Source organism: Acinonyx jubatus, chromosome A3 (genome assembly GCF_027475565.1).
Source record: "Acinonyx jubatus isolate Ajub_Pintada_27869175 chromosome A3, VMU_Ajub_asm_v1.0, whole genome shotgun sequence".
NCBI lineage: Eukaryota > Metazoa > Chordata > Mammalia > Carnivora > Felidae > Acinonyx > Acinonyx jubatus.
The window spans coordinates 12,401,264-12,425,478 of NC_069388.1; the positions used below are offsets into that span (position 1 = coordinate 12,401,264).

At 41.4% G+C, this 24,215-nt stretch overlaps 1 protein-coding gene across 12 annotated transcripts in view; it reads left to right on the forward strand.

The window, feature by feature from the left end:
- STAU1 (staufen double-stranded RNA binding protein 1) overlaps positions 1-24,215 on the forward strand; it is an 81,943-nt gene that overhangs the window by 9,162 nt on the left and 48,566 nt on the right. For 10 of the 12 annotated variants that reach the window (XM_027046783.2, XM_027046786.2, XM_027046792.2 and 7 more), the window contains exon 1: positions 17,693-17,834. The gene's annotated coding sequence lies outside the window, so the exon portion shown is untranslated. Of the gene's footprint in view, positions 1-7,989; positions 8,171-17,692; positions 17,835-24,215 lie in introns of those variants that run through there. The other 2 variants (XM_053199841.1, XM_027046798.2) reach the window with 2 other exon arrangements.

Below are 24,215 nucleotides of genomic sequence, written 5' to 3' on the forward strand. Positions count from 1 at the left end.
TTTTATGATTCTATTTGTATAAAAGGGCCAGCATAGGCAAATGCCCAGAGACAGAAAGCAAATTAGTGGTTGTCAGTGGCTAGGGAGAGGAAAGAATGGATGTTAATGCATTTGTTTTCGGGATGATGAAATTGTTCTAGAATTAGATAGTGGTGATGGTCATACAACTTTAAGAATATACTAAAACCTGCTAAATTGTATACTGTATTTTTTTAAGTTTATTTGTTTATTTATTTAGAGAGAGAAAGAAAGAGGAAAAGTTGGGAGGGGCAGAGAGAAAGGGAGAGAGAGAATCCCAAGGAGGCTCTGTGTTGTCAATGTAGATCCCAACACGGGGCTCCATCCCACAGACTGTGAGATCATGACCTGAGCCGAGATCAAGAGTCAGACATTCAACCAGCTGAGCCACCAGGGCACCCTTGAATTGTACACTTTAAAAGGGTGAATTTTTTTTTAAAGGAGCGAATTTTATGGTAGGTGAATTGCATCCCAATTAAAGATAGATAGATAGATAGATAGATAGATAGATAGAGTAATAAATTATAACCCACTGAATAAGAGAAAAATAAAGAAATTGAAAGTGTGATAGGAATAGGACATTTACCTAGTTTCAAAGTACCTTTTTACAAAATACCTAATAAGTAAAAGGAAAAAGAGTAAGTATACAGATGTGAAGACTGGCAGACGTTGCCTTAATCAAATGAGCAAAGTGAACACCATTAGCAAAGGGACAGATCACAATCATGTGCCACCTGACTGGATGTAATGAGAACACAGCATCGTTGGTGTTTGATTTTTTTGCCAAAGATGCATAACCTGAATCTAATTGCGAAGAAACCTCTGCTAAACCCAAATGGAAGAATATGGCGCAAAATAACTGGCCTTCGACCTTCAAAAGTGTCAGGGACAAGAAAGTTGAGGAAAGACCAAAGAACTGCTCCAGATTGAAAGAGACTAAAGAGACAGAACAACTTAAATGCAAAGATCTCTTCACTGCAAAGGACATTATTGGACAAACCCGCGAAACTTGATGAGTTGGCTGAGGATTGAACAATGTATTCTATCATGTTAATTTTCTTATTTTGATGGTTGTATTACGAAGAAATCCCTTGTAGGAAATACACGCTAAAGTATTTGAAAGTGATGAGGTAACAAGTCAGCATTTAGTCTCAAATGGTTCAGCACAAAAAAAAAAACCCCAAAAAACAAAAACACCTATCAGAGCCGTATTTATAACCTGTTTGTAAGTTTGAGGTTGTTTTATTTATTATTTTTAAAGGAAGTATATATTTTTAAAAATGTTTATTTATTTTTGAGAGAGAGAGAGAGAGAGGCAGAGAGAGAATGAGACAGAGAATCACAAGCAGGCTCTACACTGTCAGTACAGAGCCTGATGAGGGGCTCAAACTCATGAACCATGAGAACCTGAGATGAAATCAAGAGTCAGTCACCTAACCAACTGAGCCACTCAGGCGCCCCAAGTTTGAGATTGTTTTAAAAAATTCATATACTAATTCCCAGTGAGGTTTCTTGTTTTTGTTTTTTTTAAGCTTATTTATTTATTTTGGGGAGCAGGGGAAAGAGAAAAAGAAAATTCCAAGCAGGCTCCGCACTGACAGTGTGGAGCCTAACACAGGGCTCAAACTCACAAGCCATGACCTGAGTCGAAATCAAGAGTCAGATGCTTAACCGTCTGAGCCACCCAGGTGCCCCTCCAAAGAAGTTTCATACTTTCTCAATTAACTATATTTTCTTCATTTCACAATCTTCCTTATAATCCTAGAGTATAAATGATATCTACAATTTATTTGGCACAAAATTCATACGTGTGTGACAACATTCATAAAAACCCTTGTAAACTGTTGTATCACTTAGAGCTCAGAAACCAGCACTGCTTAACTCAAGCGGGAAAAGTTATTGACTAGAAGGACATGAGATACATGGCCAGCTCTTTTGGAAACAGCTCCTTCACTTAATACATGTGTGTTGATCTTGGGCAACTGACTTAATTACTCTGTGCCTCAGTTTATGCATTCATAAAATGGAGGAAATTATAGTACCTACCACATAAGATAGTTGAGGGGGTTAAATAAATTAATACATGTAAAGCACTTACAACAGTGCCTGACATATCATTAGTGCTTTGTAAAGGTCATTTATTATTATTAATTGACTTGTCCAAAGAAGCCAATGAGTGGCCAATGCAGGATTTGAATCCAAGTCCATTTGAGACCAAAACCTGAGCTCCTTACCATGACAATCCTTTATCACAATGTCAACTGAGCCACAATTCTCCCTCTTTTCTCCTAAATGCTGGTGAAATCCAAGAGCTGTTCCTTCTCCCATCCCACTAGCAATTACTTCCTTTTGCATTCTCCTAGGGTTTATAAACAAAAACTTGTCAAGCCGGCTGGTCCCTATGAGAAGCGCAGTTAGTGCCCACACCCTGCAAAAGCTTTTGCTTTACTGGTTTACTTTGTTTGCTTTGGGTAATGCTATTCTTTTAAATATAGAGGGCATTCTGTCTAAGTAATACTGTCCATAGTCTTTGATCTGGGCATGCAACGGCTGCAGCTGTGAGGTAATATGCTTGGTTCATGCAGTGTCTGTCTGCCTTGTAACTAAGCATTATCCTTCCTTCTCATATGTGATGGAAAATACGGGGTCAACATCTGAAAGAGTAGTGAAGTTTCCTGGAAGGTGTTGTATTTTTTTTTAAGTTTATTTATTTATTTTGAGAGAGAGAGGGACAGAAGCAGAGAGAGGGGGAGAGAGAGAATCCCAAGCAGGCTCTGCACTGTCAGCGTGGAGACTGATGTGGGGCTCGAACTCATGAACCATGAGATCATGACCTGAGCCGAAATCAAAAGGCGGATGCTTCACCAACTGAGCCACCCAGGTGACCCTGGAAGGTGGTGTATTAATCATGCTTTAAAAAAAAAAAATTGGTATTTTGTGTTTTGACATCTTAAAAACTTGTCAGTAGGAGAGCCTGCTCCCCCCAGGGCTACTCCTTAGAGACACAGAGCAAAGGGCTCAGCAGCACATCCCTTATATGCAAGCCAACCAATCTCTAGTGTGTGGCTCTTGTTGTCCTTCTCAAACTAGCACACAACAAGCCAGTGTTTCCTCTGCCCTAAATCATCCCAGGGCCAGGTACAGGCAACTAGAGAGCACCCCTGCAGCCCAGAGCCCATTGGCATTATTCAAACTGGACAGTCCTAAACCCAGCCTTTCCCCTCTTTCCTGTCTTCTGCCACCAGGTGCCAACAACACTTGCTGCTTCCCCTGTGACTCCACATGGCACATGGGTATCCCCCTCTAGGACCTGTGAGTACAGTAAACTTCTTCCTTGAAGAAGAAGAGCATTGTTCTCGTTTCTTCTTATGGCCACACCAACTTTACCATTCTATCTCCAACATACGTTCTTAGAACAGCTATTATAAATTTTTTCTAAAAAATATATTTGATTTATGTTTATTGTGAAAACACTACTAATGCCTGTTAATTCTACTTAAATAAAAATATATAGTACAAAACACTGTTAGACTATAAAGAAAATTTGAGAAAGGCAAAAGATAACACCTATATCATACCACTTCAATAAAACCATCACTCTCCTTTTCCAGTCTGCCTTCTAACTTTGCTCCATATGCATTCCTCTTTTTATATGATTAACAAGAAAATATTAATGATCTATACTAATTTTTTAAAAACTTTTTTTTAAGTTTATTTATCTATTTTGAGAGAGAGAGAGAGAGAGAGCGCACACGCGCGAGAGAATCCCAAGCAAGATCCATGCTGTCAGCACAGGCCTGATGCAGAGCTTGATCCCATGAACCACGAGATCATGACCTGAGCCAAATCAAGAGTCAGACACCCAACCTACTAAGCCACCCAGGCATCCCTAAAACAATTTCTTCTGTCTCATTTTAAGACCTTAAAAAGAAAAGGAGTGATCAGAGAAACAGGAGAGAAACTAGCAGAGAGTAGTGTCCAGATGCCCAGGAAGGAGAATATTCTAGAAGAGAGTGATGGGCCATGTCAAATGCTAGTGGAAGATCCAGCAACAAGAGATGTGAACATGCTCACTGGACTTAGTAATGTTTTAACAAAGTGTTGGTAAACCTTTCAGTAAGTTTGGCTGTGAGAAGGGAAGGAAGAAAATGGGATGGAGCTGGAGATACAAGGAAATTAAGACATTTGCCTGTTTGGGTTTTGTTTTTCAGATAAGAAAGACTTGAGAATGTTTAAATAAAAATTGGAAGAATATAGTTGAGAGCTAAAGCTTAGATATCCAGAAGAGAAAATGAATCCTTGGGAGTGTAAGGTTTATATGAAGCAGAGGAGGAGATAAGGATTGGTTTGGATAGGAGAGACACCAACCATTCCTACGGGAACAGCAAGAAGATTGTTTCAGATATAGGTGGGTTATTGTTTTTGTTTTGGGAAGATGAGTGAATTTTTCAAATAGATACTGGGTGGCTCAGTTGGTTAAGTATCCAACTTTGGTTCAGGTCATGATCTCACGGTTTGTGGGTTCGAGCCCTGGGTCTGGCTCTGTGCTGACAGCTCAGAGCCTGGAGCCTACTTTGGATTTTGTGCCCCTCTCTCTCTGCCCCACCCCTGCTTGCTCTCTCTCTCTCTCAAAAATAAGTTAAAAAAAAATTAAACAAATTTAAAAAAATAGACACTGACAAAGCAAATAGGTGGAATTTTGATCAACAGGTACAATCAAAATACAGATGGTCATGGGAATTTAGGGTGCTGGAAAGAGTGTTTTTGAAATGATGGGCCATAACATTTTGCTGAATATAGAAAGATATGAAAGGTGGAGAAAGTTGATGGAAGGAGAGAAACTAGATGGGTAAATAGATTGGAGTTCTGATTAGCTAGAAGAATAGTCTTAGTGAGTCATGGAACACAGAAGTTGGAAGTGTTGTGGCCAGAATGTAGAATGATATTTTGGATATATTTCTTTTTGATGTCAAGACCCAGTATATAGTCATAAGGAGGGATGACTGAGGTAGGATGGAGGAGAAGGTCACTGAAAAAGAGAAAGTCCTACAACTAAATGACCAGGATCTTGGATTGGCTGTTCGTATGAATGTTGAGGTCACCAGGATGATAAGTGGAGAATATGTGAGCCACGTGCTAAAACATGGTGTAAAGGAGTACCTGGGCATTCAGTCAGTTAGGCATTCAACTCTTGATTTCGGCCCAGGACATGATCTCGTGACAGTCTGTGGGATTGAGCCCCACATCGGGCTCTGTGCTGATAGTGTGGAGCCTGCTTGGGATTCTCTCTCTCTCCCTTTCTCTCTGCCCCTCCTCTGTTCTGCATGCACTCTCTCTCTCAAAATAAACCGAAAAAAAGAAAGGAAGGAAGGAAGGAAGGAAGGAAGGAAGGAAGGAAGGAAGGAAGAAGGAAGGAAGAAGGAAGGAAGGAAGGAAGGAAGAAGGAAGGAAGGAAGAAGGAAGGAAGGAAGAAGGAAGGAAGGAAGAAGGAAGGAAGAAGGAAGAAGGAAGGAAGGAAGAAGGAAGGAAGGAAGGAAGGAAGGAAGGAAGGAAGGAAGGAAGGAAGGAAATGTGGTAGGTAAAACCAGTGGGGAGGCAACAACAGGGTCATATTTCTCCTGAACTCCCTTCTTGAATTTCCAGATATCTAACCAATATCTCCACTTGGATGTCTAATAAATATCTTAAAATTAACAATGTGGTCAAGCCTAGAAGTAGGGGGACTAGAAAAGTCATTTTTTAGGCACACTGTTGCCCTAAAAATGAAGTTGGGGTTTTACTGCAATACGAAAATGGGAAAATGGATATCATTAGGCAACAATGGTCTCTCCCACATTGTGTAACACTCATTTACCAGATTATTATCACAGTGAAAATTCAGGTAGGCTCAAAAGTTAAGGGGAATATCCAAAAAATATAAAGAACTCTTAAAATTCAGAACTGTAAGACAACACAATTTTAAAGTGAGGAAAGGACTTGAATAGACATTTCTCCAAAGACAATATACAAATGGCCTAAAAGTACGTGAAAAGATGCTTGATATCATTAGTTATTAGGAAAATGTAAATCAAAATCATAATGAGATACCTCTTCACACTCACTAGGATAGCTATAATTTTAAAAATGGAAAATAACAATCATTGGCAAAGATGAGGAGAAATTAGAACCCTTGTACATCACCAGAGGGAATGTAAAATGGTTCAGCTGTGGAAGACAGCTTGACAGTTCCTAAAAGAGGTAAACATGGAGTAACCACGTGACTCAGCAATTCGACCCCTAAATATATACCCAAAAGAATGGAAACAGAATTTGAAAACAAATTCTTTTACATGAATGTTCATAGAGGCACTATTCACATAACCAAAGGTGGAAACAGCCCAAACATCCATAAACAGAGAAGCGGATAAACAAATTGTGATATGTATATAAGGGAATATTATTTGGCTATAAAAAGGAATGAAGTACTGGGGCACCTGGGTGGCTCAGTCAGTTAAGCATCAGATTCTTGATCCTCAGCTCAGGTCATAATCTCACGGTTTGTGAGATGCAGCCCCAAGTTGGGCTCTGCGCTGACGGCATGGAGCCTCCTTGGGATTCTTTCCTCTCCCTCTCTGTCTGTCCCTCCCCTACTCTCTCTCTTTCTCTCTCAAAACAAATAAGTAAATAAACATTAAAAAAAGGAATGAATACCGATACATGCTGCAACGTGGATGAACCTTAAAAACATTGTTATGTGGGAGAAGTCAAACATTAAAGGTCACATACTATATGATTCCGTTTGTATGAAATATCCAGAATAGGTAGATCCACAGAAACAAAAAGCAGATAGATGGCCTTCAGAGTTTTGTGGGGGAGGGAGGATTGGGGAGCAACTGCTTAAGGTTTCCCTCTGGAATGATGAAAATGTTTTGCAACTACATAGAGGTGGTGGTAGCTCAACACTGTGAAATGACTAAATGCCACTAAATTGTTCACTGTAAAATGGTTCATTGTATGTTATATGGATTTCAGCTCAATTTTAATAAAAAGAAAAAAATTAAGTGAAAGAGTTTTAGTATTAGGAATGATAGAAAAGTCATTTATCAAGATACAGCAAATTTTCAAAAATATTTATTTATACTATTTTTAAAATGTTTATTTATTTTGAGAGAAAGAGAGAGAGAAAGAGAGAGAACAAGTAGGGAGGGACCCAGAGAGAGGGAGAGAGAGAATCCCAAGCAGGCTCCATGCTGTCAGTGCAGAACCTGATTCAAGGCTCAGTCTCACGAACTGTGAGATCATGACCTGAGCTGAAATCAAGAGTCAGACGCTTAGCCTACTAAGCCACCCAGATTCCCAGACACAACAAATTTTTTAACTGATGAAAGCAATACATGATTATGTATTATGATTATACACACGATTATACATGATTATGTATAGAGGTATGGAGTATAGAGTAATTCAAACACAGAACAAAATGTAAGTGCCAAATTTTTTTTCTGCCATGTAAATACAAGTCTATGTTAGGAATACAATTTTGTGGTTTTTGACAGCTAGAGTTTGAAAACCCAGTGATAAAGGAATTTTTCTCTACCACTATCAAGAAGAAAGAGAAAGAGGAGACAGAAAATGAAGAAGGAGATGGGGGCACTTTGCTGTCTCAGTCAGAAGAGCATTCGACTCTTGATCTCGAGGTCATGAGTTTGAAACCCACATTGGGTGTAGAGATTACTTAAATAAAATTTTTTTAAAGGAAGAGGAAGAGAGACAGCAGACAGAGGTGAGGGAGTAAGAAAAAAGTTGGTTTTCTAACTAAGTGTAAAATACTAAGAAACAGATTTTTCCCCCGATATGAGAAAGAAAAACTCTGTGTTCTGAAAGACAATGATTTCTAACCCAGAATTAGACCCAGCCAAATTATCTAGGAAGTGTGAAGATAGAATAAAGACGTTTCGGGATATGCAAAGTCTCAAAAATTTCTTTTCTAAGTCTCTTTCTCAGAAAGTGAGTGGAGCATGAGGGAGAAAACCATGGAAAAGGAACTCATGGAATACGAGAAACAGGAGATCAGCCCAGGAAAGAGGCAAGAGCAAATGCCTGTGCCACAGCTGCCCAGCAGACCTGGAGAGAAATCAGTCCCAAACAGAGCAGGAGAACAGAGAACGGCCAGGTAGGGGAATGTCGCCAAGAAAATAAATAAATAAATAAAAAGAAATGGGTAGACTATCTGATGTGTTTGAATCTCTTGAAAGGAAATTTCGGTTTCTGTCAGAGATTTTGTGGATCAATTGGTGATAAATACACAGAAAGTGAAGTGTAGCCAATTTGTTGTACAGATGGGAACTGTGGGTGTAGGAAGAAAAGAAGTTTATTCTTGGAATTGTTCTTCCCCCATGCACTTGAATGAAGTCTAGGGCAAGTCTCATGGCTTTTTTAGTCACTCTCAGGTAATAAAATTGTCTCAGTCACTGAAAACCTCCAAACAGCCTCAGTTCAGTAACTTAAAAGTCCACTCCCGTGCATTAAGCTGAACCGTATGAAATTGCCATTTTTGTGAGTCGAAAATGATTGAATGTTGGCAGTTTCATCTGATTCACTCTAATAAGAGTCAAAATTTCCAAATTAGATTAAAATAAAATCATGTCAGGGCGCCTGGGTGGCTCAGTTGGTTAAGCGTCCGACATTTGGTTTAAGCTCAGGTCACAATCCCAGGGTTTGTACTATTGAGCCCCCACATCGAGCTTCTCCTTGACCGAGTGGAGCCTCCTTGGGATTCTCTCTCTCCTTCGCTCTCTGCCCTTCACCCACTCACACACGCACGCTCTCCCTCAAAATAAATCAATAAAATAAGATAAAATAAAAATAAATAAATAAAATAAAATCATCTCTCCCTCTGCCACATAAGCCTGCTTTGGACTGGCCACCTGAGGTAAGAAAGGGAGGCCTGGTAGGCTTCTCTATTTCCCCACAAAGCCTTCCACCATCCTCTTCCACCAGGAGACTGTCTCTGGTTCCTCTGGGATAGAAGGGGGCTGTGGAAGCAGGAGGGAAGAATCAGTGTGGCACTCTCTGACCTTGGCAGAGATTCACAATGGACACTTCCTCTCCTGGAGTGCTTTTGGCTTGTGTGATTCTTCCAAGGTGCTCCTCCAACCCCCTGCCCTGAGCTCTGCTCCATGGGTGGGGCCTCACTCAACAAAAAGGCCCCTTGATTTTATGACCGCTTATAATTCTGCCCTCAGCCCCAGGCATTTGGCCTCCTTTACCTCACACCTTGGGACCAACCTCTAAGACCAGATCCAAACTAGTGTTTCCCCAGCACGGCCCAGTCCGGTCCTCAGGATAGTGTCTTGCACCCTGGAACAGCACCTCCACTTCTCTCTGCCACTATCAGAGTTGCTAGCCAGCCATGGCCCCTTCATTTATACTTCTCAGGCATGAGTCAGGCACCACCTACTGTGTCACCTCAGGTTCAGGAGACACATCAAGCTCATCAGGAGGTCTGGCTGAAGTGCCTTTTTTTAAGCTTGAGGTGAAGAAAAAAAACATCCTTCTCCCACAAACAGGCAGAGGTGTACTCACAGCTCATCACTGCTCTCCAAACATTTTCTGTGATCTTGGGAAATTTCAACCTCAGCCCTTCATGCTCTTGAATGGGTAGAGGACCAAAGGTAACAAAGCCAGGTTTTGTTTTTGTTGTTCTTTTTTAATGTAATAGGCCTTATTTTTTTAGGGCAGTTTTAGGTTTGCAGCAAAACTAGAATACAGCAGAAGGTACAGAAAATTCTCACGTACCCCCTAGCCCCCACACACGCACTGCTTACTCCACTATAAACATTTTCCACCAGAGGGTACATTTGTTACAGTCCATGAATCTACATGGACACATCATTATCACCCAAGTTCATAGTTTACATTAGGGCTTACTGTTGGTTTTGTACATTCTATGGGTTTGGATAAAGGTATAATGACATGTATCCACCATTATAGTATCATGTAGAGTAGTTTCATTGCTCTAAAACTCCTCTGTGCTCTGCTTATACATCCCTCCGCCTAAAACCCTGGGGGCCACTGATCTTTAATTGTCTCCATAGTTTTACCTTTTCTAGAATGGCGTATAGTTGGAATTACACATTATTTAGCCTTTTTAGATTGGCTTTTTTCACTTAGTAATGTGCATTTAAGTTTCCTCCAGTGTTTTCATGGCTTGACCACTCATTTCTTTTTAGTGCTGAATGATATTCCATTGTCTGGATGTAGTACAGTTTATTTATCTTTTCAGCTACTGAAGGATATCTTGGTTGCTTCCAAGTTTTGGCAATTATGAATAAAGCTGCTATAACCAGTTTTTAGTCACCTCTTTAGTCACAAGTCCTGCCTAGGCGGACTTACATTGAAATAGGGAAGCATCAGCTGAAACTGAGACTGAAATGGTTTCCTGTCTACATCCTGTTACACAAGAAAATGAAACACCAAGGCAACTTATAACTTCAGGGGAAAAATTATACAGGCATCATAATAGTTATACAAGTAATCATAATACTCTGCATGGCTTAGGGGTGACTACTACTTATTAAGTCTTAATAATATAAATATTAACTATTGATTGAGTCCATAATTATGATAGAAAGATACTGGAATGGAGAAAGGGAGTTTTTGTGTTGGAGCGGGTAGGAACAGGACTAAGAGAACCAAATTCTCATCTTCCATGAGAATCAACAGATCTAAATGGGAGAATCAAGAAAAGCTGTGTAGACATATCTTTTAGAAATATGAAGGAAGTGGGGCACCTGGTGGTTTAGTCAGCTAAGTGTCTGACTCTTGGTTTCGGCCCAGGTCATGATCTCACAATTTCGTGAGTTTGAGCCCCACATGGGGCTCTGTGCTGACAGTGCAGAGTCTGCTTGGGATTCTCTTTCTCTCCCTCTCTCTCTGCCTCTCCCCTGCTCAGGCTGACTCTGTCTCTCTCAAAGTAAATAAATAAACTTAAAAAAAGAAAAAAAGAAATATGAAAGAAGAGGGGTGCCTAGCTGGCTCATTTGGAAGAACATGTGACTCTTGATCTCAAGGTCATGGGCTCAAGCCCCATGTTGGGCATAGAGATTACTAAAAAATAATAAAATACTAAAAAAAAGAAATATGTAGAAATATACCTGAAGAAAAGAGTTGAAAGTGAGTGGATTGGAGTATTGATTTTCATGATAAGCTTCTTAAAACTATTTGTCTCTTTAAACTATGGGCACATATTACTTTAAGAAGCTTAATTAAAAAAATTTTTTTAACATTTTAATTATCATTGAGAGATAGAGAGAGACAGAGCATGAGCATGGGAGGGGCAGAGAGAGGGGTAGACACAGAATCCGAAGCAGACTCCAGGCTCTGTGCTGATAGTTCAGAGCTGTCAGCACAGAGCCCCATGTGGGGCTTAAACCCACGAACCATGAGATCATGACCTGAGCCGAAGTTGGATGCTTAACTGACTGAGCTACCCAGGTGCCCACTTTTATTCATTTTTCTATTGAGTTTTAATCTTTTTGTAATTCATGGGACCTGTATATGTTATAAAATTTGCCTTTCTGTGCTTGAGATGCAATTTTTATTCCAGTTTGTGACTTGTTTCTTTATTTCCCATGATTATATTTTATTTTCATGAAGTTAAATGTATCAATCTTTTCCTTTAAGTCTTCTGAATTTTGTGTTACAGTAAACGGGTCTTCTTCACTTCTCCCACGGATTCTTTTGGTACTTTTATGGTTTCCTTCTTTCCATTTAAATCCTTGATCCATTTGCAGGGCATCTGGTTGGCTTAGTCAGTAGAGCGTCTGACTTCGGCTCAGGTCATGATCTCACAGTTCATGAGTTCAAGCCCTGCGTTGGGCTCTGTGCTGACAGCTCAGAGCCTGGAACCTGCTTCAGATTCTGTGTCTCCCTCTCTCTCTGCCTCTCTCCTGCTCATATTCTCCCCCCCCCCCTCTCTTTCTCAAAAATAAATAAACATTAAATCCTTGATCCATTTGATATTTTTCCAGGTATAAGATAAAGTATGGGTTTAACTCTTTTTTCCCCACAGATACTTTGTAGTTGTCCCAAATCTTTTATTGCATGATATCTGTCTTATCTCTATCAATTTGAAATAACACCTTTATTGAATACTAAATGCCTACTTATGTTTGGGTCTATTTGAGAATTTCTCTTCTCTTCTGATTTGTGGAACTAATTAGGCACTAGTACCTAATAGTTTCTGTCTTTTTTTTAAGTATGCTCTGTGCCCAACATGGGTCTTACACTCACAACCCCAAGATCAAGAGTCACATGCTCCACTGACTGAGCCAGCCCAGGCGCCCCCCCTAACAGTTTTAATTAGTAAGACATGATAATATGTTTATTATTTGGGCAGGAATTTTCAGAAATGTTTTCTTGTTAAATTTTCCATAAGAATTTTAGACATGGCTCATCTAGTTCCAAAACAGAATCTTGTTTGTTTTTTTATTAGGATCTCATTGAATGTCTGATATCTTTAAAAAAAATTTTTTTAATGGTTATTTATTTTTGGCAGAGAGAGAGACAGCATGAGCGAGAGAGGGGCAGAGAGAGAGGGAGACACAGAATCCGAAGCAGGCTCCAGGTTCCAAGCTGTCAGCACAGAGCCCGACGTGGGGCTCGAACTCACAGACCGTGAGATCATGACCTGAGCCGAAGTTGGACGCTCAACCGACTGAGCCACGCGGGTGCCCCAGAGTGTCTGATATCTTAATGATGCAGTCTTGCTAGTGAAGAACATAAATTATATATTTTTAAGTCTTTTTCTTCATCCTTCTGTAGAATTTAAATCTTCTTTTCATATACATGGCTCCTGGGTGGCTCAGTTGGTTGAGTGTCCTACTTCAGCTCAGGTCATGATCTCGCAGTCTGTGAATTCGAGCCCCGCGTCGGGCTCTGTGCTGACAGCTCGGAACCTGGAGCTTGCTTCGGATTCTGTGTCTCTCTCTCTGCCCCTCTCGCTCATGCTCTGTCTCTCTCTGTCTCTCAATAATAAATAAACATTAAAAAAATAAAAAAAATAAATCTTCTCTTTATATAGATTGTGCATTGTTATTGTAAAATTTATTCCTAGGAATTTTCTTTTTTTTTTCTTGCTTTGTAAATGCTGTTTTCCATTACATCTTCTAAGATATAACCTTCTCCCCTTAAGATGCTGAAATAGCCCTAGGGGAGCAGTCTACCTCAAATAATCTTGAGAATTACTCATCCAGACCAGCAAGTAGTTCTCAACCTTGTTTCTCCTTGCAACATAGTCTACAGTGATTTTGACATATACTAATCAATCCTCAGGTGTTCCTTGTTCTTTAGGGACTCCAGCAGAGTTGAGAGACTGTGGTTCTTCAGCAGCTTATGGAAATATATGTGTACCAGGCACTGTCTTAGGGGCCAGGGACACACCGTGGTGACCAAGATAGCTTGAGTTTGTGCCCTCATGGAAGTTGCACATAATCCTAGCCAAATAGAGCAAACTTATCAGATAATTGAATAATTATAAGGGTAGAAAGTTCTGCTAATGGGCCATGAGAGTAGAGCAGAGGTAGTTCCTCAGGTGTTAACATCCGTTAACATCCACACCCGAGGCTTCAATTACCTTTCAAACGCTACCCATTCATACATTAGGTGTCCAGTTCTGACTCTCCTCTGAGCTTCAGACCTGCCATTTGCACTTCCTCATAAGGAAGTAGAGTCTAAGTCTCCTCCCTTTGTATCTGGACAGGCTTACATCTCATTTGTAGCTAGTAAACTACAGTGGACGTGACTGTATATGACACCCAGGGCTAGGCCACACAAGGCAAATGCAGCTTTGCCTTGTTCTCTGGAGCACTAACTCGGAAAGCCTCCAGCTACTGTGTAAACAGTCTGACAGCCCTGAGGCTGCCATGCTGTGAGGAAGCCCAAAGCAGCCCATGCAGAGACCACGTGGACAGTCTCTAAGGCTCCATGAAGAGGGAGAGGCCCAGCCAGCCTCCAGGGGCTGCATGTGGTCCAGCTCTACATCAGAAACCCCTAAGTTAGAAAAGCCTAGGCAAACTCTTTCTGAATTCCTGACCCACATATCTGTGAGGGATGATAAAATCATCACTGTTATTTTAAGCCACTAAATTTGTAAGTGATTTGTTTTGTAGCAATAGAAACCAGAATATGGGCCACGTGGCTTTGTATATCTTTTCTTCCTAATTAGAATCCTTCCTGCACCCCTTTTGCCTAGTTACCATCTACATATGCTGCAGATATTTGCTGAAGCTATAATACTTTAGTATGCTTTGTCCCTAAACCTTGAAACTTGGGTTCATAACGCCCTCATAACACCATGTACCTTTCTTTAAACTTTATTTATTTACTTTGTGAGAGAGAGAGAGAGCTGGGGAGGGCGAGGGAGAGAGGGAGAGAAGGAGAGAGGGAGAGAGAGAGAATCCCAAGCAGGCTCCACACTGCCAGCGTGGAGCCCGATGAGGGGCTCAAACTCATAAACCATGAGATCATGACCTGAGCTGAAATCTATAGTTGGATGTTTAAGCAACTGAGCCACCCTGGCGTCCCATCTTTCCTTCCTGTAGTCATCACAGTTGCATTTGGAGTTCTTTGACCAGGGTCTGTCTTTCTGACAAATGTTCAGCTCCACAGGCCAGCATTCAGTCCATACCGTTACACAGTAGGCCAGGCATTGCAAACTTAAATGTTCACAGGAACAGGAAAATAACATAAATGAGAGACCTGGGCAGGGTGGGGACTGCAGTGAGATGAAAAGAATGTGCCCATGTATAGAGTGCAGTTGCCACTCTGCAGGCTGTGTGCAGCCAAATCTGCTTCATGTTTAAAGAGATGATATAAAAAAAAGAAAAAGAAGGAAAGAATAAAGAGATGATACAAACCCATATTATTATGTATTAGAATGATAGCAACTAATTAAAACTAAAAACACAGAAGAAAGAAAAACAACAGGCTGAAGATTTAATACTCATTGGTTTTTTGGGGGGAGGGGAGGCTGTTTTTGTTTTTCCATCAGGTCAGCAAAGAGCAAGCATGGGGCTAGAGATTGGTCAGATAATACACATGACATGACCCTTTCAGGTTTGGTTGGTCCCCAGCCACCTGACCATAGGAGTGTTCTTAATACTCCTTGTTTTTTGAGAATGACTCTGAACTCATTTTGTGTAATCAAGGAATTTTATTTAACTGAGGCATAGGTTAGCTGTGGGGCTGGCTGGGTTCAGGGGTGGGTCATTTAGATTTGTTTTCTCTCTTTGTACCTGGAGACTGTGAGTCAAATTCTCTTCTAAGGGCCTGCAGACTTCTTGACTCTTGCCAAACAATAAAAGAATTATTTACTTTTCTTTAAGATAACATTGGAAATAAGAAATTGTGACCATTAAGTAAATTACATTAAAATCTGTGTGTTCCTGCCTAGAAGATAAATTATAGGTATTTGTAATAAGGAATGGGAACAGGTAAATCTTGTAAAAACCCTGTAAGAAGTTAATTTTTATTTAAAAATTATACTTTGTATTATTTATGATCTATCAAAAAATAGAAAAAGAAGGGGTACCTGGGTAGCTCAATGGGTTAAGCACCCAACTCCTGATTTTTGGCTCAGGTTATGATCTCACAGTCATGGGATTGGGCTCCATGCTGATCATGGAGCCTGCTTGACAGTCCTCTCCCTATTCTCCTCTCCCCTTCTCTCGAAAGAAAGAAAGAAAGAAAGAAAGAAAGAAAGAAAGAAAGAAAGAAAGAAAGAAAGAAAAAGAAAAGAGGTATCAATCCATGAAAAAAACATAGAGGAAACTTGGCATATTACTAAGTGAAAGAAGCCAATCTGAAAAGGCTACAGAATGCATGATTCCAACTATATGACATTTCTGGAAAAGGCAAAACTATAGGGATAGGACAAAGATAAGTGATTGCAAGGGGTTAAGAGGAGGAAAAGGGAGGCAGTACCCTAAGAACACGTGACCCCTAGAATGACACGTGATCAGTTGCTGGCAAGAGCAGATAGTAGCCTAGGCTGCTCAGTGCGGCACACCTAGAATTTCACAACGCTAAAGAGAGTCCTATCATTCTTAAGATGGGAAGATGAGACAGCGTATCAAGCTCTCTACCAATTCTTATGTCCACTGGTTAAGTCAGGAAATTGTTCCCATTTAACCAAGAGGGAAACTGAGGTCCAGCTGTATTACGGTCCAAGTTGTGGAATAAAATCCAAAGTCTGGATTAGGAAAAAAAAAAATAGCGGGATCTCCCTCTGAATATATGGAAGAAGGGAAATAAACTGAGACTGGAAGTCATTCGCCCATCACTTAGGTCCCCATGGGTGATAGTAAAATGGGTAAGAACATCCTCTTCTACCTTTACATCTTTGAAGAGATTGTCTGATTGTGCAGGGACCTCAGCTTTGAGTTTAGAGAAACACTTCTGTGTCTGCTCCTTTATCCGAGTGAGCTATACTTAGGAGACTGCTTAAGGGTTAGAGAAAACAATTCTCCTCTAGCAGAGGACTGGACAAGATCTGAATGTTGCTTATCAATGTTTTGGACCGGCATTAAATGGACAGTGAAAGTATTTTGACTGTTTGGTGTCCTGAAATTCAATCTTATTGCACTTTACAAGAAGCAGAATAAGGAGGCCTGGTCCAGAGAAAGGAGCCCTCTGTGGCGGGGGCAAGGTCCCAAAGCCATGTTTGGAGAAGCCCCTTTAGCCAGAGAACCTCGTATCATGAATTTATGCAAACTAAACTCTATTGCCTTGGCTAGAAGGATTGAGCAATAGTTAGATTGAAAGATACTGAGAAAGACAGGCAGAGAGAGAAAATAAACTATTTTTAAATAGTGGGGAAGCAGTCCCAGAGTGAGAAGAGAGGAGGCCTGGGCATCTGCAGTTCTTTCCATTTCCTGGCCCTCTCACAATGAGTGCATTATTCTTTGCTGAGTGTGATTGTAGATATCCAAAATTTCTCACCATTAACCCTCACCCCCAGCCCCCATATGAGCGTGATGAGAAAAGCCACTTAGTTTATCCAGAGCTGGGTAAAAGAAGTTGCAATTTGGCACTCATTACAAGTTACTCATTGTTATTTATTATGTGCTTCACCCTCATAGAACGTAAGCTCCATGAGGGTAGGGATTTTTGTGTGTTCACCTCTATATTCTCAACTCTTGGAGTAGTACCTTGCACAGCAGTAGGCGTTTAATAAACATTTACGGAAGGAGGAACTAAGAGAAGGAGAGAAACAAGGAACGGAGGCTGGCGAAAAAGGACGCAGAGGAAAACGGGAAGAACGAAGTGGGGCGGAGTTAAGTAGGACGGCCCAGCCTCGCTGCGGGTCCAGTGAGCAGCCCTCAATTCCCAGACTACAACTCCCAGCAGGCCCCGGGAGCCAGGGCCGGCCGCCGCGACGCCGGCCCGACCAGGCCTCAACCCACCAGGCTCCCGAAGTGCCTTGCGATGGCAGGCGCCCGCGCAGCGCCAACCGGGACTTGTGGTTCGAACTTCGGGGGAGGGGGGGCGGGGGCGGGCGCAAGCCCCTCCCCCGTCACTTCCTGCCGGGCTGCGGGCGCCGGAGCGGCTCTTCAGCGTTTGCGCCGGCGGCCGCCGCGTCTGGCTCGGCTCCCCCCCTTCCTCTGACCCCCCGGCCCGGCGGCACCCGCCTTCTCCGCGGCCACTCCGCCTCTTCCCTCCTGCCGTTCCCTTCCTCCTCTCCCTTCTTCCTTCCTCCTTCCCCTCCTCGCCGCCCCCGTCGCCGCCGCCGCCGCCCAGGACCGCCGGCCGGGGGACGAGCTCGGGGCAGCAGCCAGGTGAGGCGGCCGGGCCTGGCGGGGCCCGCGCGGGCGCCGCGGCTACGGAGGGAGGCGGCGGGTGGGGCCTAGGCCTCGGCGGGCCCGCGCGCTTGGCTTCTTCCCGGGCCTCTGTCCCGCCCGCGGGGCCTTCCTGGAGGAGGCGGGTCCTCCCGCGCCCCCCGCCTCGGGGCGCCCCGCGGCCTGGACCCAAGGCGCCCCAGCTCCTCCACCCCTTGCTGGGGCCAGAAACAGGTGCCACGCCGCCTTTCCCCATTCTTCCTCGCGCGCGGGGATGCCGAAGTTATTCCTGGGGCGGGGGGTGGTAGGGTCGGGGGGGAGCTCCCCGCTTCAAGTCCCTGAGCGTCTAAATCTCCCCAGCCAGATCCGGAGCATAGTGGTTACGAGCACAGCCCAGGTGTCCTGACACGGGTACAAATCCCAGCGCTACTCCTTTCAGCAAGTCACTTAAACTCTTTGTGTCTTGGTTGGAAAAGGGGCTAATGCGGTTCCTGCCTCGTAACGCTCGCTGTTAAGGTTCCGTGAAATAGGGCGTGTGAAGCGCTTATCAGAGTGCCAGACCCACAGCGTGTCCCAATAAACCGTCTGCATAATTTATTAGCGTGATATTAAGGTATAACTTAATGGGTAAAGTGGAAATAAATTGACCTACCTAGGTTTTCCTTGAGGCAGAAAGCTTGAGCGTGCCCACCGCCTGCGCCGGGGCTTTGTTTTGGGTTGTTAACATCTGAAAGGGGCGTACGTTTAATTGGGACACTCTGTAAGCAGGCAGTCTGTAAAAGATGCTGTTATTTCCATCTCCTCCGCTGAGCCAACTACAAGATTTCATCAGTTCCTTCAGTGTGAGCAACCTGTCCATTTTTCCTGCCATCCTCCGGCTTCTTGTCATTTCATTTCTGGGAAAGTTGCTGGCCGAAGCTTTCCTTGAGTTCAGGAACCCTTTCCGGAGCATTTGCTCGGTGTCAGGCCCTGGAGGGGGCGGTGTATGAAGCTGGAAAAAAATATGTCTGTCTTTTCTTGCGCTGCATCTCTAACTTCTAACTTTTTTTTCACTGCAGCTTTGCTTTTATTCCCTCCGTCCCTGTTGGCCGACTTTCCTTTTAAGCCCTTGCCCCATCTCCGTGTCGCAGTATTGCTTGTGTGGAAGTTTTCTTCTGTTCCTGCGAAGATATGTGCTTCAGTCTGTTCTGCCTCTGTTCTCTGGCTGTGGGGACGTTTTTAAGGTCACTCTTCCCTTCTGCTTGTAGCTTTAATTGTTTAGAGGGTGGTGGAAAGAGAGTTAATCGGGCTTTTTGATTGATTTTGGCCTTTCAGGAGTCTGTGTGCTTACCAAATATAAATTACATTGCCGCTTGTTGAAGTAAAAACTAAAAATACAGTTGGATTGTAGAGGGAGCAGTTTATGTCCTTCTGGTGACAGGTGGGATTTTTAAACCAGCAACTTTAAAGATACCGAGTTTGTTTTAATTCTTTATGTAGTTGCGATGTGTACCTTTCATTAAAGGAAATGTAACTCATAGTGGTTCAAATTTACAAAAAAGCAGAGAGTGTGTGTTTGCTCTACTGAATGATCTCCTGTATCATAGGATTGTTTTAGGTAGTAAATTTCCTTACTGAATTCAAAATTGTTTTGATTTACACCTGTCTCTTAATAACATGTGATGCAAAGTGGCCTCTCTGACATTGACATTTTCCTGTAATTTTCTGACAGAGTCATTTCTGGTGTAAAATATTTGTTTGGATGACTCTTTAAAAACACCTAAGAAACAGCTGTACCAGAGTGCCTGGGTGGCTCAGTCAGCTAAGCATCGGACCCTTGATTTCAGCTCAGGTCTTGATCTCAGCGTTGTAAATCCAAGACCCACGACTGGCTCTGTGCTGGACATGAAGCCTACCTAAAAGAGAGAGAAAGAGAGGGAAAGGAAGGAAGCAAGAAAAAAAAGAGAAAGAAAGAGAAATCTGTGCAACAAGCATGCCTCTAGCCACATCTGAATTGTAGTTTTGGGAAAATGGTATTTTAATATTGCAGTTGATAACTTTTTTTATGTTTATTTTATTTTTGAGAGAGAGAGCCAGAATTCTGGGGTGGGGGGTGGGGGGGCAGAGGAGAGGGAGGGGCAGAGAGGTAGAGAGAGAGGGAGACACAGAATCCAAAGCAGGCTCCAGGGTCCGAGCTGTCAGCACAGAGCCCGATGCGGGGCTCCAACTCGTGAACTGTGAGATCATGACCTGAGCTGAAGTCGGACGCTGAACCGACTGAGCCACCCAGGCGCCCCATAACTTTTTTTAAACAACTTTTTATTACGGAAAACATGCAAAAGTTGGATAACTATAGAGAATCCCCATGTATTGGTCACTTAGCTTTGACAATAATTAACTTGTAGCCAAGGTCATATTGTTTCAAGTAGTACCTCCTCCCCCAAAGTAGGTTATTTTGAAACAAATCCTAAACATCATATAATTTTACCAGATTGCCCCAGACTGTTAATCTGTCACAAAATTTACTTTTAGTGAAATCCTAGTTCTCATTTTGTTTATTGGACTTGTCATCTTTGTTTATACTTGATTATCATACAGCAGAAAAAGAATGAGCTGCCACATTAGCTCTTGGTTCAGTGCTTTTCCCACTCAAAGTCATGTCCAAAATGTTGCCTTGCTTCTTTGTGTACAAAAGCAACAGTTCTTGAGCTATCAATGGCTATAATTGAAAAGCCATTTTCGTTTTCGTGGAGACCTGTTAAACCACTTCTAATGGAGAATAACTTTGTGTCATAGTTAAACTATAGTTAATAATTCATAATGAAACTTTCAAAGTTTCTTTATGGTGGTATAAATATGCTGCTGTCACCTCAGGTTAAGAATTAAGCAAAGGGTATTTGCTTTCCAAACTCTGTTGTAGAATTATTTTTAGTAAGTATGAATGAATTTCACAGCATAGATGCTCATGTTTTTTCTTTCCTGTCTGAAAAGAGATTTTTTTCCTAGAATGGAGGTTGACAGGAATATTGCGTAAGTAAGGAATCATTACTTAATTTTCAAGTTTCTGGTCATGGACACTTCACAGTTTTTAGACCTGTAACGTAATTTCAATTGTGTATGTTTACTTTTGAGCTTGATCAGGTGTAGTGAAAATGGATGTTAGGTTATACTTGTTACAATCTGAGAGATGGAGAGGGATATGAATAGCTCTTAAAATTAACTTAGGAAAAAATAATTTGGTATCTAAGAAAGGGCACAAAACGTACTTTATTTTTTAAAAAAATGCTTAGTGCTTCCCAGGAGGCTCAAAGTAAAACTTTTAAGTATTTGGAATTGTTACCATAAATACAGTTTGTTCAGACTTAAATTGCTCTCTTTTAAGATTCAGCCAGAAAACCCATTTATATACAGATTATTTTAAGTTTGGAAATGAGCATGACTCATAGAACTTCCCCCCCTCATCTCTGAAGTCTAACCCATTAACATTCTGAGTGTAATCTTCAAACGGTGGCCTATACTGTGCTGCTGTATCCAGCCTCCCCTCAGTAAGACAACGAAGATACTTACTATAGGAGTCCAAGCGGGTCTCCGCTTACTGAGCAACTTTCTCTTGCTCTTAGGGGATGGAGTGAAAGTGAAATTCACCAGCATAAAAATGAAACTTTCATGAAAAAGACATCTTTTTGTTGGATGTCATAAGTCAGTTCCAGGGAGCTTGTTTTTATGATCCTGCAAACTGGATCATCTTATTTGCTGTTACACTTAGTGACACAGACGTGTTCGGTTTGTGGAAATGTGAATTCTTCCCCCTCAAACAAGAGCTTTTGGCGTTGCTTTCTTTCTCTCGGAATGGGATTCTGGGGCCTTCAGAAGTGTTTAAAGAAGTTTATGACAGATTTTGTTTCACACTAGACCTTTTGTGTCACACTAAACCTATAAAAGCTTGTTTTAAATTTTCAACTTTTGGTGACAGAGACCTTTGTGGCTAAAATGCTTCTGGTGTAATTTTCTAAATGAGCTTTTCCTTAAATAAAACCTCATTAAAAAAAAATCAAGGCTTAACATTTATGCTGTTTCAAAAAGTATAATTTACAAGTTAGAGATTGAACTAGAAGACATGTTATTCACTATCCTTATTTTTCCCCAACATTCTATTATGAACATTTTCAAACCTGTAACAACATTTAAAGAATTGTAGCGTGCACCTCTGTATCTACCATCTGCTTTCTGCTATTGACATTTTACTATACTTGTTTTATCACGTCTCTTTGAATTCATTAATTCATTTTATTTTTCTTTTTTAAAAGTTTTTGTTTTTGAATTTTTTTAAGTTTTATTTGTTTAAGTAATCTCTGCACCCTGCGTGGGGCTCAAACTCATGACCCCGAGAACAAGAGTTACATGCTCTTCTGACTCAGCCAGCCAAGTGCCCCCCATTTTATTTTTCAGTACATTTCTTTTTTTTTTTTTAATTCATTTTTGAGAGAGAGTGAGCAGGGGAGGGGCAGAGAGAGAGGGAGAGAGAGAATCCTAAGCAGGCTTCGTGCCGTCAGCAGAGCCTGACATGACATGGGGCTCGATCTTTTTTTTTTAATTTTTTTTTCCAACGTTTTTTATTTATTCTTGGGACAGAGAGAGACAGAGCATGAATGGGCAAGGGGCAGAGAGAGAGGGAGACACAGAATCGGAAACAGGCTCCAGGCTCCGAGCCATCAGCCCAGAGCCGGACGCGGGGCTCGAACTCACGGACCGCGAGATCGTGACCTGGCTGAAGTTGGACGCTTAACCGACTGCGCCACCCAGGCGCCCCAACATGGGGCTCAATCTTAAGACCGTGAGATCTTGACCTGAGCTGGAATCCAGAGGGTGGATGCTTTGCTGACTGAGCCACCCAGGTGCCCCCACCACAGTTAATTTTACATCGAGGCAGCTCTATAAGGTGTTCCTAGGACTTTAAAAGCTTTGTTGATATTTGTTTCCAATTTTGCTTTGACTCTAGAACTTTTTGCTTTCTTGAAGAAATGTTTAATGAATTTTTGCACCAATGTGTGCTTATCTATAAATCAAGTGTTACAAAGTTTGAATAATGTTGGCCAGATCCTTTGTTCTCACCTACTAAAGAGAGAATAGGATTACAAATATATAGCTGTGTTAATTGTAACAAATGCCAATAGATAGATGACTTGGATATCTGTTGCTCTAAACTAGAAAATCTTACCAAAGGAAATTATTTATTATTAAATGGTAAAGTGGGGGAAATAACTGCAAAGAGCTTAATTTTTAAAATATTTACATTCTCATAGTAGTGAATAAGGTTGATGTAAAAGTAATTTATGTCACTGGATAAGAGAAGGTAGACACAAATTCTGCACAAACTTTATTATAGTTTCTGGAATTACACATTTGCATTTATTTGTCAAAGGAGTATATTCAGGGGGTTCCTCCAAAGTAAGTATATTTACTGAAAGCAAAAGTGGGAAAATCTATCGAAGAAAGTACTTGCTTTCGATTAAAAATTAGTCTTCTAAATATTAAATTTGTAGCCCATCTGCTTCTGTTTAATCTGGAATCTAATTTGGGGGAGAAGTGTGATGATTTTGTGAGTTTATAACAGTAATGGAACCAAATTAGGCTATTTTTTTATAATGTAATACAGAGGTCATAATTGTTCTAGAAGATTTTTGTTATGTCTACCAGACTACAAAGTCTAAAAAAAATGTACTTAAGTGCCCTGGGGTCTTTGCCTTAAATGAAAATGATTGTTCATTAGATTGTCTCTATATTTGATGTAGCTTTAGAACTGGTTGCCCAGTGAGTGGGTTGATTTTAGTCAGCATGTTCTCTGTTCCCATTTAAAATGGTTTTTACAAGTGGTGTGTAGCTATAAGCTTATATTTATAGATGTTTATGTGGCTGAGGACAGGATTAGTAAATTTGCTGGATAATAATACTTGCTACTATTTATTGAGCTCTTAACCATGTGCTAGGTAGGTTAGGATTACAGGATGAGGGTTACTTGATGCAGGAAAGGAATCTGAAGGGTCAGATTGAATTTAATAATATAAAAAGCTGCTGTTCATCAGGCTCTTCCTTTGTGCTAAGAGTTGAAGTAGACGCTTTATGTTATATTTCTGATACTCGCAAACGTCTTTGTAGATGTAGGTTCATAGTGGCTGAGGATACTGAGGCCTGTCTAGGAGGCCAAGTAACTGTAGTGGGGTCCTGAGCTCTATCCATTGAACCATCCTTCGTCTCTGATTATGCTCAGGTGCTTTTTGTTTAGGGTAATTTTTTCTGTGTGTCACCAGTGCTTTACCATAGGTAGGATGATTTTTGTTTACCAGAATATCAGACCAATTTGAAAAAAAAGTCTGTATCAGTAATACTCAATTTTTAAAATGA